Source organism: Pogoniulus pusillus, chromosome 12, assembly GCF_015220805.1.
Source record: "Pogoniulus pusillus isolate bPogPus1 chromosome 12, bPogPus1.pri, whole genome shotgun sequence".
Taxonomy (NCBI): domain Eukaryota; kingdom Metazoa; phylum Chordata; class Aves; order Piciformes; family Lybiidae; genus Pogoniulus; species Pogoniulus pusillus.
In genome coordinates this window covers 1,569,240-1,584,251 of record NC_087275.1, presented here as the reverse complement: position 1 = coordinate 1,584,251, position 15,012 = coordinate 1,569,240, and positions in this window count along the sequence as shown.

Sequence of the window (15,012 nt, the reverse complement as noted above, 5' to 3'; positions counted from 1 at the left end):
GGGATAGCTCCTCCTCAACATTTCTAATTGCATTTGTTAAATTATCACAGAGAGGCAGGAGCAGCTAACAAAAGGATCCCCGTAGGGCAAACAGGGGGAAAAGAGACATAGCATAATGAAAATAAGAAAGTTGAAATCTGGAGTTTTAGAAAAGATTTCCCTGAAAAGAAGATGCTGTACAGGAGGAGTTTCTCTAGCAAAGCACTGCACCATTTATATGAAAATTGTGCCACTTGACAAAGCTGTGCCCACTCTCACTCTTTGAAAGGAATCTCATGTTACTGTGTTCTATTCAAATGTGAATAGGCTCCTCCATTCAAGAGAGATGTTGAGGTGCTGGAAGGTGTCCAGAGAAGGGCAGCAAGGCTGGGGAGGGGCCTGGAGCAGAGCCCTGTGAGGAGAGGCTGAGGGAGCTGGGGGTGAGCAGCCTGCAGCAGAGGAGGCTCAGGGCAGAGCTCATTGCTGCCTACAACTCCCTGAAGAGAGGCTGTAGCCAGGTGTGGTTGGGCTCTGCTGCCAGGCAAGCAGCAACAGAACAGGGAGACACAGTCTGGAGTAGTGCCAGGGGAGGTCTAGGTTGGATGTTAGGAGGAAGTTGTTGTCAGAGAGAGTGATTGGCATTGGAATGGGCTGCCCAGGGAGGTGGTAGAGTGGCTGTGCCTGGAGGTGTTGAAGCCAAGCCTGGCTGGGGCACTTAGAGCCATGGTCTGGTTGCTTGGCCAGGGCTGGGTGCTAGGTTGGGCTGGCTGAGCTTGGATGTCTCTTCCAACCTGCTTGATTCTGTGATTCTAATTTTTTTTGCTTTTATTAACAGAAACAAAAAAGTACCTTTAGGCAACCATGAATTAAAAAAAAAAAGCTTGAAAACATACTTAGGTGCACCTTGGAGCCTAAAACAGTGTCCCTCCCATCAAAATACAACTAGCTCTACAGGGGATTGGTGAGTATGCACACCAGCAGTGCTACTAATGCACTGTGGGATCAGAACCTATGCTGAGCAAGCACAAGTATGCCAATGAGTAATTGACTTTTTCTTCCATTTCTAGTTCTACGATAGATTAAAACCATAAATAAATAAAAGGCATGAGCATCTCTGCTGGTGGAGCACCTGGGTGCAATGACTCCTTGTTCACCAGTGTGGTTAGATGCTCACAGCTCGCTGTATTTCCATGGTGCAGACAGTTACAAGCATTCTAGCAAGAGGCCTGCTCCACCAAGATTGGTTACATACAGAGGGTACAGGGTTACTTGTAAGGAGGCATGGACAGGTCAGCATACCTTAACAATCTGAGGGTCAGCCTCTGGGGCTGGCTAAACTCTGCCCACCTGCGGCTGGCACTCCACCCCCTGCAGCTGCATGTGGGGGGTGCTACCCTGTGCCTGGTATCTTAACTCCCAAGATGGACACAAGGACACTCCCAGCACGGGTTGCTCATGTTTATCATTTCATGTCCTGTTAGCAAGAAATTCTCCAACACATGCCCAGCAAGCAGAGGAATGGAGGTAACTACTTCACAGTAGTATGAAGGCAACTGGCAGGGTGAGAGTTATTGTCCATATAAGAAGTAAGAATTTATAGCATTTGGAAAGCAAATTGAAGTGCTTGGAAGAAGGAGACCAAGAAACTGGTCACTTTGCTGTCTGGAGTAGTGAAGGTAATACACTGATAAAATAGGATTATCCTTTTATTTAATAATTACTGTATGTTGTGCCAGTCAATGCCAAAATTATTAGACACTAGTACTACTCCAGTGCCCCAAACCTAGTGCTGCATGCCATGCCATGATGTCTGGATAGCACTGCTGAAGCACTGGTGACCCCCAGCCTTGGGAAGGGTTTCCTTTGCCCTCTTCTATCTGTGGATGTGCTTTGACAAACACCAGGCAAGAGGCAAAGTACAGCCCATGAAAGCCACCATGCACTGAACCTGAAAGAAGCACCATCAATCCCAGAAATGGCTGGACTCAAGTATACAGATTAGTACACAGGCCTGCACCTGGGTGGGTGCAATCCCAAGCACAACTCCAGGCTGGGTGGGGAATGGCTGAGAGCAGCCCTGAGGAACAGGACCTGGGGGGCTGGGCTGATGAAAAGCTCCACAGGAGCCTGCAGAGTGAGTGCAGCCCAGACACAACCCTGTGCTGGGCTGCAGCAAGAGCAGTGTGGGCAGCAGGGCAAGGGAGGGGATTCTGCCCCTTGGCTCTGCTCTCCTCACACCCCACCTGCAGTCCTGGGGGCAGCTCTGGAGCCCCCAGCACAAGAAAGACATGGAAGTGTTGGAGCCAGTGCAGAGGAGGCCACCAAGATGCTCAGAGGGCTGCAGCAGCTCTGCTGTGAGGACAGGCTGAGAGAGTTGGGGCTGTGCAGTCTGGAGAAGAGAAGGCTTTGAGGAGCCCTTGGAGTGGCCTTGCAGTATCTGAAGGGGGCTACAGGAAGGCTGGGGAGAGACTATTGACAAGGTCTGGTAATGACAGGATGAGGGGGAATGGGTTTGAACTGGCAGAGAGGAGATGCAAACTAGATATTAGGAAAGGGTTGTTTGCAGTGAGGGTGGTGAGACACTGGCACAGGTTGCCCAGGGAGGTTGTGGAGCACAGAATCATTGAATGTGATCAAAGATGGAGGTGTTCGAGTGCAGGTTGGATGAGGCCTTGAGTGACCTGTTCTAGTGGGAGGTGTCCCTGCCTGTGGCAGGGAGTTGGAACTGGCTGAGCTTTGAGTTCCCTTCCAACGTAAACCATTCTCTGATTCTATATTCCAACAAGAGCTGGATAAAGCCCTGTCTGCCCACTTCCCTGCGTAGCAGAAAGCTGGCTGAAAGAAGGAATTCATAAGAGGAAAAAGCCCTCTGCTCCCCCTGAAAGCTGCCTCATCCTGGCGGCCACCTTCCCCGGAAGCACAGACATCATCACAGCAGGTATTGACATCTGGGGGCAGCGGGATTTTCCGAGGCAAAAGTGCTCCTGCTCATCACTATGCTGCTGACCCCTGTCTCCTCCTGTTATTGATCATAGCTTCTCCCTCCGGCAGAGCGCCAGCAAATTATCACTTTGAATAAAGAGTCGAGGCCAAAGGTAAGGAAAAAGAATGAAGAGCTGTGTAAGAAAGGGAGATTAATGACAAGAGTAGGCACACTGGGAGAACAGCAGTTGGGCCAGGGTGTTTTGATGTCTAGATAGGGAAAGGTCGGAGAAATCGAGTCTATGGACTTCATTTAGAAGTGTGGGTAGAGTCAGAAGACAGACTTTGCATGCCAGTGCCCCTAGAAATTCTCTCCTCCCCATCCCTCAGTTTTTGAAATAAGGCAAGCTTACCATTTCCATCTAAACAACAACAAAAGCACACAAAAAGCAGCCCTGCTTCTGTGGGCAGCTCTCCTCAGACAAGCACAGCAAATCGCAGGCGTTCAAGGGGTACAGAGAAAGATCAAAGGGAAGTGGTCGCTTCTCCAGGAAAAGGCTTCCCTGCGCTCTTGCAGCTTGCAAGTGGACGATGGGGAAGGATTTGCTTAGTGTCGCCTTCTTTCCGGCCCATTTGGTCTGTGCATCTCTAGGAACTGCAGAGCGCAGTGAAGGCTGGGAGGGCTCCTGCCCAGCTGGTGCATCAGGCAACCTCCTGTGTGCATTCTCACCAGCAGTTCAAACAGCACAGATGCCTCGGTTCACGCACTGCAGTCAGGCCAGAAGCACTTTGTGAACACTGGACTAGAAATGAATGCTAACTCCAGCTCAGCTGAGCCAGCAGCTGCTCTCCTCAGTGCAGACAGGGCCACAGTGGAGAGGCAGCAACCCCTCCCTGCTGGGTTAAGAGAAGCTCCCAGCTAAACTTGAGTCTTTGTCTAAACACAGAGGCGGAGGAGGAAGGTGCGTTTCAAGAACTACCTGCACTGGTAAGACTGCGAGATTTGATCTGTGGCTCCTGAAACAGAATAGGTCAGGGAATTGAAGTGTCCCCAGGCACAACTCAGCTGTGTGTAACTCTGGCTAAGGTGCAGCTCCTTATCTGTAAAGATCACACCTCTCTTACAACGGACAAGGTATCCATTCAATTGGGTGTGTGCATCAAAACACTACTCTGTCTCTGGGCACAAGAAATCCTGGAACGGCTGCAATGCAAGGGGCTGGTTCAGCCCCAGAAGCATCCCCTTTTCATGCACACTGCTTATGCTTTGACTGCACTGCTACAAAACCAACCAACCAAACAAAGCCATCAGGGTTTGCAGTTTAAACAGGAAACAGATAAAGACAAACAAACAAACAAACAAACCAACCAAGCGAAACCAGACCAGTACACCAGAGACAGGCTGCGGGTTAAAAGCAAATACACACTGCCCTCTGGCTCCTGTTTTGCTACCGCAGAGCTCTGTCTGCAGTCACCACTGCTGAGAACAGGTCAGTTCACAGGCTCACAGGATGTTTAGGGCTTGGAAGGGACCCAAGGAGATCGTCGAGTCCAAACCCCCTGCCAGAGCAGGACCACACAATCTAGCTCAGCTCACACAGGAGCACATCCAGACAGGCCTTGAAAGGCTCCAGAGAAGGAGACTCCACAACCTCTCTGGGCAGCCTGTGCCAGTGCTCTGGGACCCTTACAGTAAAGAAGTTCCCCCTTGTGTTGAGCTGGAACCTCCTGTGCTGCAGCTTCCATCCATTGCTGCTTGTCCTATCCCAGGGAGCAGTGAGCAGAGCCTGTCCCCCCCTCCTGACCCCCAGCCCTCAGATATTGATAAACATTGATCAAATCCCCTCTCAGTCTTCTCCTCTGCAGACTAAACATCCCCAGGTCCCTCAGCCTCTCCTCATCATCCATGCCCTCCAGTCCCCTCATCATCCTTGTAGCCCTCCAGTGGACCCTCTCCAGCAGATCCCTGTACTTCTTAAACTGGGGAGCCCAAAACTGAAGGCAGTACTCAAGACGAGGTCTCAGCAGGGCAGAGCAGAGGGGGAGGAGAACCTCCCTCTCCTAAGCCTATTTGATACAGTTAGTTCTTGCAAGCACAATGAATTCCTGCACCACCTGAGGAAAGAGCAGGAGAAGCCAAACAGGCTGCAGAGTCATGGCTCTGATCCAGCAGGGAGCAACAGTTCTAATGCCAGAACTTAACAAGCACTGAAACGATTTTGGGAGATGTTCACCTGAAGATAATGGGTGTTGAATAAGCAGCAGCTTCCTCTGGTGAGCAGGCTGTAGCCCCCAGCCAGGCGTGCCACTCGTGCAGTAGCCTAACTGACTGAGAAGTCTGCTGTTTGCTGTGTGCAAGCCCAGCATTTCTACTGGCAAAACGTTGGGGGCTGACAGTCCTGCATTGCTCCAACGCATTTCAGTGCTCTGTAGAGCCTTACAGTGAAGCTTCCCTGTGCTATAATTGGGTTCAACTGTGCTAATCCCCCTGGAATGCAGCAATTAATACTTACTTAGCGATAATTGCTGCATTCCAAGAGGATTAGTCCCTGCCCTGCACTTTTGCCAGCTCTGCAAATGGACAGCTGTAAAGAAGAGAGCGTTTAGCTACTGGTCTTGCTTTGCAGCTCCCACTAGGGAGACGAGAGAAGGTCTTGTTACAGCTGCTCTCCGTTTGTGAAATACTACTTTTCCAGGGAAAAAAAATCACTCGACTGTGGCTCCTCCTTGCAGCTGCACTGCGCTAATAGAAACTCTGCTGCGTTCACCAAGAAACCAAACCCCCCCAAAAAACCCAAACCAACACAAACACCCCCAAACCAACCAAGCAACCACCACCAACAAAAATCCAACAAGAACAGGCATCAGCTCATTTAGTTAAGGTTCTCCCTAGACGAGCATCTGAAAAACGCAGAAGTGTTGTGTGTTAACGTTGGAGAGGCAAAGGCAATACTGGAAATCAAGATGCTTGCCAGAGGTCTTAAAGTCTGACTTCACAATACTTCTGTGTTCACGAGAGGTGTAACTTTGCCAATCATTTGTAGTCTGCACAGCTGATATAAGAAAACTCAAGGAATGCTGGCACAAGAGTCTTACAGAGCAGATGCACATTTGGAGGGTGTCTGTGGCAAGCCTTAAAATAGCACACTTTGCAGAGAGGTTTGTTTGTAGTAGTCAGTTGATAATCTGCAAACCTAAACAATGGCTACTGTAGGAGTGTCTGCAGTTACTTGTTGGAGAGCTGGGATAAGCAATCTTGTAAAGGCCCAGGCCTGCAGTGACTAAGGAAAGCAGGAAGGAGATAAAGGAGAAGCAGGGATATCCTGACAGCAGCAATAAAGAGGGGCCTGCTGACCAGAGATGAAAAGACCCTGTGAGGAACACTGTGTGGGGTGTTCATTGCAGATAACCATTCCAGACCACCAGGGTGGGTTGGAACCGGGGTAGAGAATGGAAAAATACCCATATTAATGAACTCCAAGGAATAACTGCAATAACCCTACCCCTATTATGAATATGCCTGCTCTTGTAACATAAATTTCCAGTGTGGGGTGTGCAGGATTGATGGAGCCATCCTGCCTGCACCCAGCACTGTAATAAAACATACCTGCTTCATCACCCTGCAGTGAGTCTGGGGGTTTGTTTCGCGGGCCACAGCCATGCAAGACAATATTGCAAGTGTTCTGTAATTCAAAGTTTCATGTCCAGAATGTGTGCTTAGTGCCAAAGTCCCAGAATTTGTCTCCCAAGTCCCAGAATTTGTCTCCAGCGTCTCAGAATTTTTCTCTGTATGCTGTCATGTAATCAGAAATTAACATTTTCTCCTGTTCATTACAGGTGAAAGATGTGAGGGTGATGTGATGGTTTGGGTGTTCCCTGCCCCCCCACTTTGGAAATCACCCAGACTAGACTCAGCAGCTCTGGAAATTGAATGAAGCTTATATTTACAGCTAGCACAATAGACAAGCAGATAGTTACAGTATAGACAGTTATAGACAGAAATAGACAAGGTAAAAGGTAATACAGAAACACAACAGCCCTCCCAGAAACTTGAGTCCCCAGGAGGGGCTCCCAACCACCCCTGCACCTTCCCCCTACCCCTCTCAACCTTACCCCAGTCCCGGGGAAGAATGGAGGTTAGGCCAGGGGGTTAGGAAGCAAAGTGGATTAGAAAATAAATGGAGGGTGAGGTTAGAGATGCAGCTCAGCCAGTTCCCCAACAGAAGCGAGAAGAGACTCCCTTATCTATGTTTTGCTTTTATTCTTATACATGTCAGCAAGCCTATGAGTGAATTAGACATCACCATTGTTTCCCTTTCACAGCCTGTGATCCAGTTCTTCTCACCAAAACATTCTAGCTAGCTTCAAACTAGCACAGGTGACCAGCTTGACTTCAAAAGAACTCTTGTGCTTCCTTCTTAAGATCTGGTATAAGTGGTGGTCTCTCCTGCACATTAAAGATGAATGGAATCCAGAGAAGACCATAAAAAGGCTTCGCTCGGCGTGAAGGAATTGGACATTACGGATTCGGTAGTCTCAAAAGGGAGTCTTCAGAGAGGGTGCTTCTGCTAACACCTCCTCCATGCATTTCCAAACCCCATGCTGCACTGAAAATGTTAAGACCATGGTGGGAACAGGGAGCTGATAGTCACAACGCCCACCCCACCAAGTAATGAAGATGAGTTCACTGCATCAGAGGCTATTTATCATCTCCCATGGGAAGCAGACACTCATGGCTGTCCTGGCTTGCCCACACATGGTTTTCTGCTCTCCCTCCTTCTGTTTTGGGGAGAAGTAACTGTGGGAAAGAGGACAAAGAACCTGGAGCCACTGAAAAGTCTGGCCTGCCCAGGCTGTTTTGGTTCCTGTGGTAAACATGCTTAGCTTGTGCTTGCCTTGTGCAAGGCCTATGCTTTTCCTAAATTTGGCTAAAGTAAGCCTATGGATTCACCTACCATGGTCAAGCTTGGATAACTGAAATTCTGATTGGCTGTTCTGTGCCCAAAGGTGCATTAGTCTCTGGCTACACTGGTAAAAAGAGATGCAGGTAAATGCAATGTGCTCTGCCATTGTATTCATGCCTGCTGTTGCCTGCTGCTGCCTGCTGCTCTTGCTCTCTGTCTATGGCACTGAGTCTGCCATTGCCTTCTGCAGCACTATGCTAAAGCTATAAGCTAGCTCTGTTGAATTGCCTGGAAACTGCCTGCCTGGAGTTTACCAATAACAGGCTCTAAATGCCTCCACACGATTGGCCTGCGTAGCCAGTGTGACATCGTGCTAAGACTGCACATCACAAGACATCCTGCCTGCACCTGAAAGTCTCCTGCCAAGACAGGAAATCCTGGAGATACACAGGTTGTCCAGAGAATCACAGAATCATAGAATCAGACAGGGTTGGAAGAGATTACAAGGATCATCTAGTTCCAACCCTCCTGCCATGGGCAGGGACACCCTACCCTAGAACAGCCTGGCCAGAGACAGAGGAGCCAAGATAAAAGGTCAGAGATAATCTGCCTCCTTTTCCCAGCACTCTGAAGCCTGGGAAGAATCAGAAGCCTCAGCAGCTGAGAAGACAGTACCAGAATGCCCTGAATATGTTTGGGTACTGTCTGAAGCTGTAGCTCGCCCCACAAGTTGGGTAATAATATTCTGTGGGCAAATACTTAATGCCTCTTGTAATTCACCATTGCCTTCTGCCATAAGCAAAAGGGAGCTCTTTGACTCCATCTAGTGGGCAAGCAGTGTATTGACTGCAAGCAGTGTATTGACCACAGGAACCTTCTCTTCCCCTTCAGTTCATGTTAGATGTTTTCCCGAGTTATTCCTAGATCCAGTTGTTCCTCTGTATGTTTCCATGACTGTGTGAAGAACCCATTGTTATTAAAACTAGTGCTCAGGGGTGGCACAAGTTCTGAATATCAAAAATAATAAACAATATTAATTTTGGAAAATATAATCTCACATAAATTAATTACTCCTCCATAACACATGTCTACATATGCATTTATATACATGCTACCTAGTACTTGTCAGAAGTCAGCCTTTATCTGTGTTTGCACACATAAACCTCTGCATGGCTTTGGCAAGCTACTCTGTAGCAACCAGAAGCCACCCTGATTTTAGTAAAGCATTCCTTTTGTGTACTTTCATTTCCTTCTACTCAGCACTGCTCAGGCCACACCTTGAGTGCTGTGTCCAGTTCTGGGCTCCTCAATTCAAGAGAGATGTTGAGGTGCTGGAAGGTGTCCAGAGAAGGGCAGCAAGGCTGGGGAGGGGCCTGGAGCACAGCCCTGTGAGGAGAGGCTGAGGGAGCTGGGGGTGTGCAGCCTGCAGAAGAGGAGGCTCAGGGCAGACCTCACTGCTGTCTGTAACTACCTAAAGGGAGGTTGTAGCAAGGTGGGGTTGGGCTCTTCTGCCAGACAACCATCATCTTACCGGGCACAGAGGTGAGACTGACTGGCCTGGAGGTCCCCAGCTCCTCCCTCCTACCCTGTTTGAAAACAGCAGTTCTGTTTCCCCTTTTCCAGTCAGTGGGGACTGCACCAGACGGCCATGGCTTTTGGAACAGAACAAAGGAGGGGTTTAGCAACCTCATCCTCCAGTTCTCCCAGTTTGAAGTGAAGTCAGTGGTACCAGTGAAGCAGCAAGGGCTTGAGCTCTAGCACAACTCTCCAGCAAAGAGAAGAAACTGTAAAGGTTTTCCCCAGCTTTGCTTCACTCCCCGCAAAAGCCTGCACAGAGTCAGGGCTAGCCTCCTGCACAGACAGCCCAAACCACCAAGGAAGAGGTTGGGGGGTGCAAATCCAACTAGAACAAAGTCAATTAGCTATTGGGAATTAGAAATCAGAACCAGGTGGTTAAGTGTAGCTTAAAAGAAGGCAAAGCAGCATCATGATAAGAACACCCACACTTTGAATAGTAAGTCCTGGGAGCAAAGACTGCTATCAGATCTGAAAGCAGCTGCTTGCAGCTGCTGTTCTGAGTTGTTCTACAGCTGTCTCCATTTCCTTTACTGGAGTTATTAATTTAAAGCCCTTTAACTCGTTTTCACAGCTATGACTTCAGAGCACTCCATAGCCAAAAATGATTACAAACCACAAAACCAGAATGAGTGCTTCTTTTTCATCAGCTAGCAGGCTGCTGTGCTTATGGAGCAGAGCCTTCATCACGTAAAGCACTCTGTAAAAGGAAGCTGTCACCTCACAGCCGCTGCTGAATGACTTCCCAGCATCTTTGCATTGTGACGAACTCGGTAACCAATTCTGGCCGCCAACAATCACCCAAATGTAAGTGCCTGGCGCCCTCTGCTGTTCAAACTCAACAGAACACTTTATCGGGGGCTGAATCTTCCCATCCAGGTTGCTGTCCTTCAGGGAAAAAGGTTGACATCAAATTAACCCATTAAGCTATGATCAATACTTTCAGTATAAATCTAATATTCTAATCGATCTACCCCTATTTATCGTGAAGATCACAGATACAACATTAAATAGATAAGAAGCTAATTGAATAGCTAAGATAGAATCACAGAATCAACCAGGTTGGAAGAGACCTCCAAGCTAGCCAGGCCAACCTAGCACCCAGCCCTGCCCAATCAACCAGACCATGGCTCTAAGTGCCCCAGCCAGGCTTGGCTTCAACACCTCCAGGCACAGCGACTCCACCACCTCCCTGGGCAGCCCATTCCAATGCCAATCACTCTCTCTGACAACAACTTCCTCCTAACATCCAGCCTAGACCTCCCCTGGCACAGTTTGAGACTCTGTCCCCTTCTTCTGTTGCTGCTTGCCTGGCAGCAGAGCCCAACCCCACCTGGCTACAGCCTCCCTGCAGGTAGCTGCAGACAGCAATGAGCTCTGCCCTGAGCCTCCTCTGCTGCAGGCTGCACACCCCCAGCTCCCTCAGCCTCTCCTCACAGGGCTCTGCTCCAGGCCCCTCACCAGCCTTGCTGCCCTTCTCTGGACACCTTCCAGCACCTCAACATCCCTCTTGAGTTGAGGAGCCCAGAACTGGGCACAGCACTCAAGGTGTGGCCTGAGCAGTGCTGAGCACAGGGGCAGAAGAACCTCCCTTGTCCTGCTGCCCACACTGCTCCTGAGCCAGCCCAGGATGCCATTGGCTCTGCTGCCCACCTGGGCACTGCTGCCTCCTCTGCAGCTCCTCTCTCCCAGCACCCTCAGCTCCCTCTCTGCCTGGCTGCTCTCAGCCACTCTGTCCCCAGCCTGCAGTGCTGCTTGGGGTTGTTGTAGCCAAAGTGCAGAACCCTGCACCTGGCCTTGTTAAATCTCATCACACTGGCCTCTGCCCACCCATCCAGCCAGGCCGGGTCCCTAAATGATGAAACAAATGCCTGATGTGCACAATCTCTACTCTGTAATGATGTAGCATGTCAGAAGAAATGTACTGGACAGAAACCTGACATTAAAGCACAAGAAGTTGAAAAGAAAGCAGTAGAAACACAAAGATAACAGTGAGCAAAATCAGTGGACAAAGAACATGACTGCCTGACTAGGGACAGGCTGACAGTATCCCAATTGGATTTCCAGCTAACAGCTGTGGCTTGAGGTGCCTAAGCTTTCCTGTGTCTCAGGCACACCTCTGCGCTGGGTACAGAGAGCCTTCGCCACTGTTTATATGCTCAGATATGTCAAGCATGCCAGGGTAGAGGATGCACACAGGCAGATGTTGAAACACTGACCCACTGTTTACAGATGGTTTGATTTCTTATACTCTGCCTCTTGGGTTCTAAGGTGCAGGATTACTTCTGAGTAGTAGGTAAAAAGAAAACATGCTCATATCTGAATTCCTGAATGAGCCTAATACAATGAAAAGTGAGACCAGGGAGAAAGAAAAGGTGGTGAAGAAAATAACAGGAGAAAAGTTGATGCCTTCTTGAGTTAGTGGTTTTAACATTTACACACCTATTATTAAGGGAGAGCAAATGATTGATACCCTGGTGTGCCTTACATTCCATTTCTACAGACAAAGGTTCCTTTATCTGTGAGTTCCGTGAGGTGCAGACACAACAAATCCAGGTAACACTCCTACAAACCCTCAAACACACCTGTTCAACCAGCCTGTTCTTCACCACTTTGCAAAGGAAACATCTGGATGGGGTCCTCTCAAATTTCAAATGTAAAAAGACTTGGATGAGCTAAATCTGTTCTCAATACATTGCAATAATGTTATTACAAATAGATTCAAGATCAGTAGTTACCAAAATTGCTACCAAGCAGTGCTACAGGCTGGGGACAGAATGGCTGAGAGCAGCCAGGCAGAGAGGGCCCTGGGGGTGCTGGCAGAGAGGAGCTGAACAGGAGGCAGCAGTGCCCAGGTGGGCAGCAGAGCCAATGGCATCCTGGGCTGGCTCAGGAGCAGTGTGGGCAGCAGGACAAGGGAGGCTCTTCTGCCCCTGTGCTCAGCACTGCTCAGGCCACACCTTGAGTGCCGTGTCCAGTTCTGGGCTCCTCAACTCAACAGAGATGTTGAGGTGCTGGAAGGTGTCCAGAGAAGGGCAGCAAAGCTGGTGAGGGGCCTGGAGCAGAGCCTTGTGAGGAGAGGCTGAGGGAGCTGGGGGTGTGCAGCCTGCAGCAGAGGAGGCTCAGGGCAGAGCTCATTGCTGTCTGCAGCTGCCTGAAGGGAGGCTGTAGCCAGGTGGGGTTGGGCTCTGCTGCCAGGCACCCAGCAACAGAACAAGGGGACACAGTCTCAAGCTGTGCCAGGGGAGGTCTAGGCTGGATGTTGTTAGGAAGTTGTTGTCAGAGAGAGTGATTGGCATTGGAATGGGCTGCCCAGGGAGGTGGTGGAGTGGCTGTGCCTGGAGGTGTTGAAGCCAAGCCTGGCTGGGGCACTTAGTGCCATGGTCTGGTTGATTGGCCAGGGCTGGGTGCTAGGTTGGGCTGGCTGAGCTTGGAGGTCTCTTCCAACCTGGCTGATTCTATGAAATAAGGCCTTGGACACCCAATCAGACGACTTAGGAACTGCTACTAATGGGAAAATAATATCCAGCAAAACCCAAGCAGAAACAAACCAAAATCAAACCAGCTTTGGTCTCTGCCTAACACTGGAATGAAAGTGATTCTTTTGTTGGTGTTGTGCTGGTTTGGGCTAGGATAAGCTTTTGGTAGTACCTTGTCTGTGGCTGCATTTTGAAACTTTGCTGACCAGAGTGTTGACAACACACTGACATTTTAGTTATTGTTTACACAATCTTGAGAGCTTTTCTGCTTCTCAGCCTGCCCTACCAGCAAGGAGTCTGGGGGTGCACCAGCATTTGGGATGGAACACAGCCAGGAGAGCTGACCTCAGCTGACCAAAGAGATGTCCCAGACCACAGGACCGCATTCTCAGCAATAACAGGTGAGGGAAGGAGGTAGGGAAGGGCATTTGGAATGATAATGTTTGTTTTCTTCAGTAACCATTAGCACATGATGGAGGACTAATTTGCTGGGAAGGGCTGAACGCCTGACTGCTGATCACACCATCATTGAGCAATACAGAAGTCCTAGATGGAAGAAATCATCATGCGAGGCTTGCTAATACTCATTTTCACAAACTGCCCTGTTAGCACTTTATGTTCCCTTTCATCAGAAAGTGAAACACAGAGATGCTTATTTCATCCAAGGAGGGACAGCCAAGTAGAGCAGGAGCCTTCCACCTTTTATTCCAGCAAAGAATAAAGCAAGAGAAAAGAGAAGGCTTGTGTGAAAGAGCATAAGGGAGAAAGTAATCTAGGCTGCACCCAAAGAGTAGCTGTCAATGGCTCCATGGCCAAGTGGAGACCAGTGATGAGCAGAGTTCCTCAAGGGTCAGTCCTGGCACCAGTCTTGTTCAACATCTTTGTGGATGCCATGGACAGAGTCACTGAGTGCAGCCACAGAAAGTCTGCTGACCACACCAAGCTGTGTGCTGCAGCAGCCAGGCTGGAGGGCAGGGATCCACCCAGAGGGACCTGCAGAGGTGGGCACAAGCCAAGCTCTGGAGGTTCAACAAGACCAAGGGCAAAGGCCTGCAGCTGGGTCAGAGCAATGCCAAGCACAAATCAAAGCTGGGCAGTGAGTTTCTGGAGAGCAGCCTTGAGGAGAGGGACCCTGGGGGTGCTGGTGGATGAGAAGCTCAACAGGAGCCAGCAGTGTGCACTTGCAGCCCAGAAAGCCAAGCAGAGCCTGGGCTGCAGCAGCAGAAGTGTGGCCAGCAGGGCCAGGGAGGGGATTCTCCCCCTCTGCTGAGACCCCACTTGGAGTACTGCATCCAGTTCTGGAGCCCCTGGGACAAGAGGAGATGCTGGAGTGTGTCCAGAGCAGGGCCAGGAGGATGCTCAGAGGACTGCAGCCGCTCTGCTGTGAGCACAGACTGAAAGAGTTGGGGCTGTGCAGGCTGGAGGAGGCTCCCAGGTGACCTTCTTGTGGCCTTCCAGGATCTGAAGGGGGCTACAAAAAAAGCTGGGGACTTTTTAGGCTCTCAAGGAGTGACAGTACTGGGGGAGTGGAGCAAAGCTGGAGGTGGGGAGATTCAGCCTGGATATGAGGAAGTTGTTGAGCAGGAGAGTGGTGAGAGGCTGGAATGGGTTGCCCAGGGAGGTGGTTGAGGCTCCATCTCTGGAGGTGTTTAAGGCCAGGCTGGCTGAGGCTGTGGGCAGCCTGCTCTAGGGTAGGGTGTCCCTGTCCATGGCAGGGAGGATGGAACTGGCTGCTCCTTGTGGTCCCTTCCAACCCTGAGTCTGTGACTCCTCAATATGCAATAAATAACACTCAAGCCCACTTGTCACAAAAATATTTTTATTGTAACAAAAGCTCAGCATCAGTCTCACACATTAGAAATTATGGAGCAATATTTAGTATTTATGCCTTACATAAAAATATCTTCCAATTTCACACTCAGTGTCTCATCTGTTCAACACAAATTGCTCCTATACTGGTTGTTTTAGTCCTAAATTAGTTGTCTAATTGCAGAACAGAATGGGTTTAGCTGAGGTTATCAAGTACCTTTCTTCCTGTCTTTCAGGGAAGGCAAACTTAGTAAGTTTTATCCACAGCACTTAGACAAGTCCTTCCAGTGTTTATGAAAAGCAGTGGTACAAGATGTAGAGGTAATCTGATACAACAAACTCCA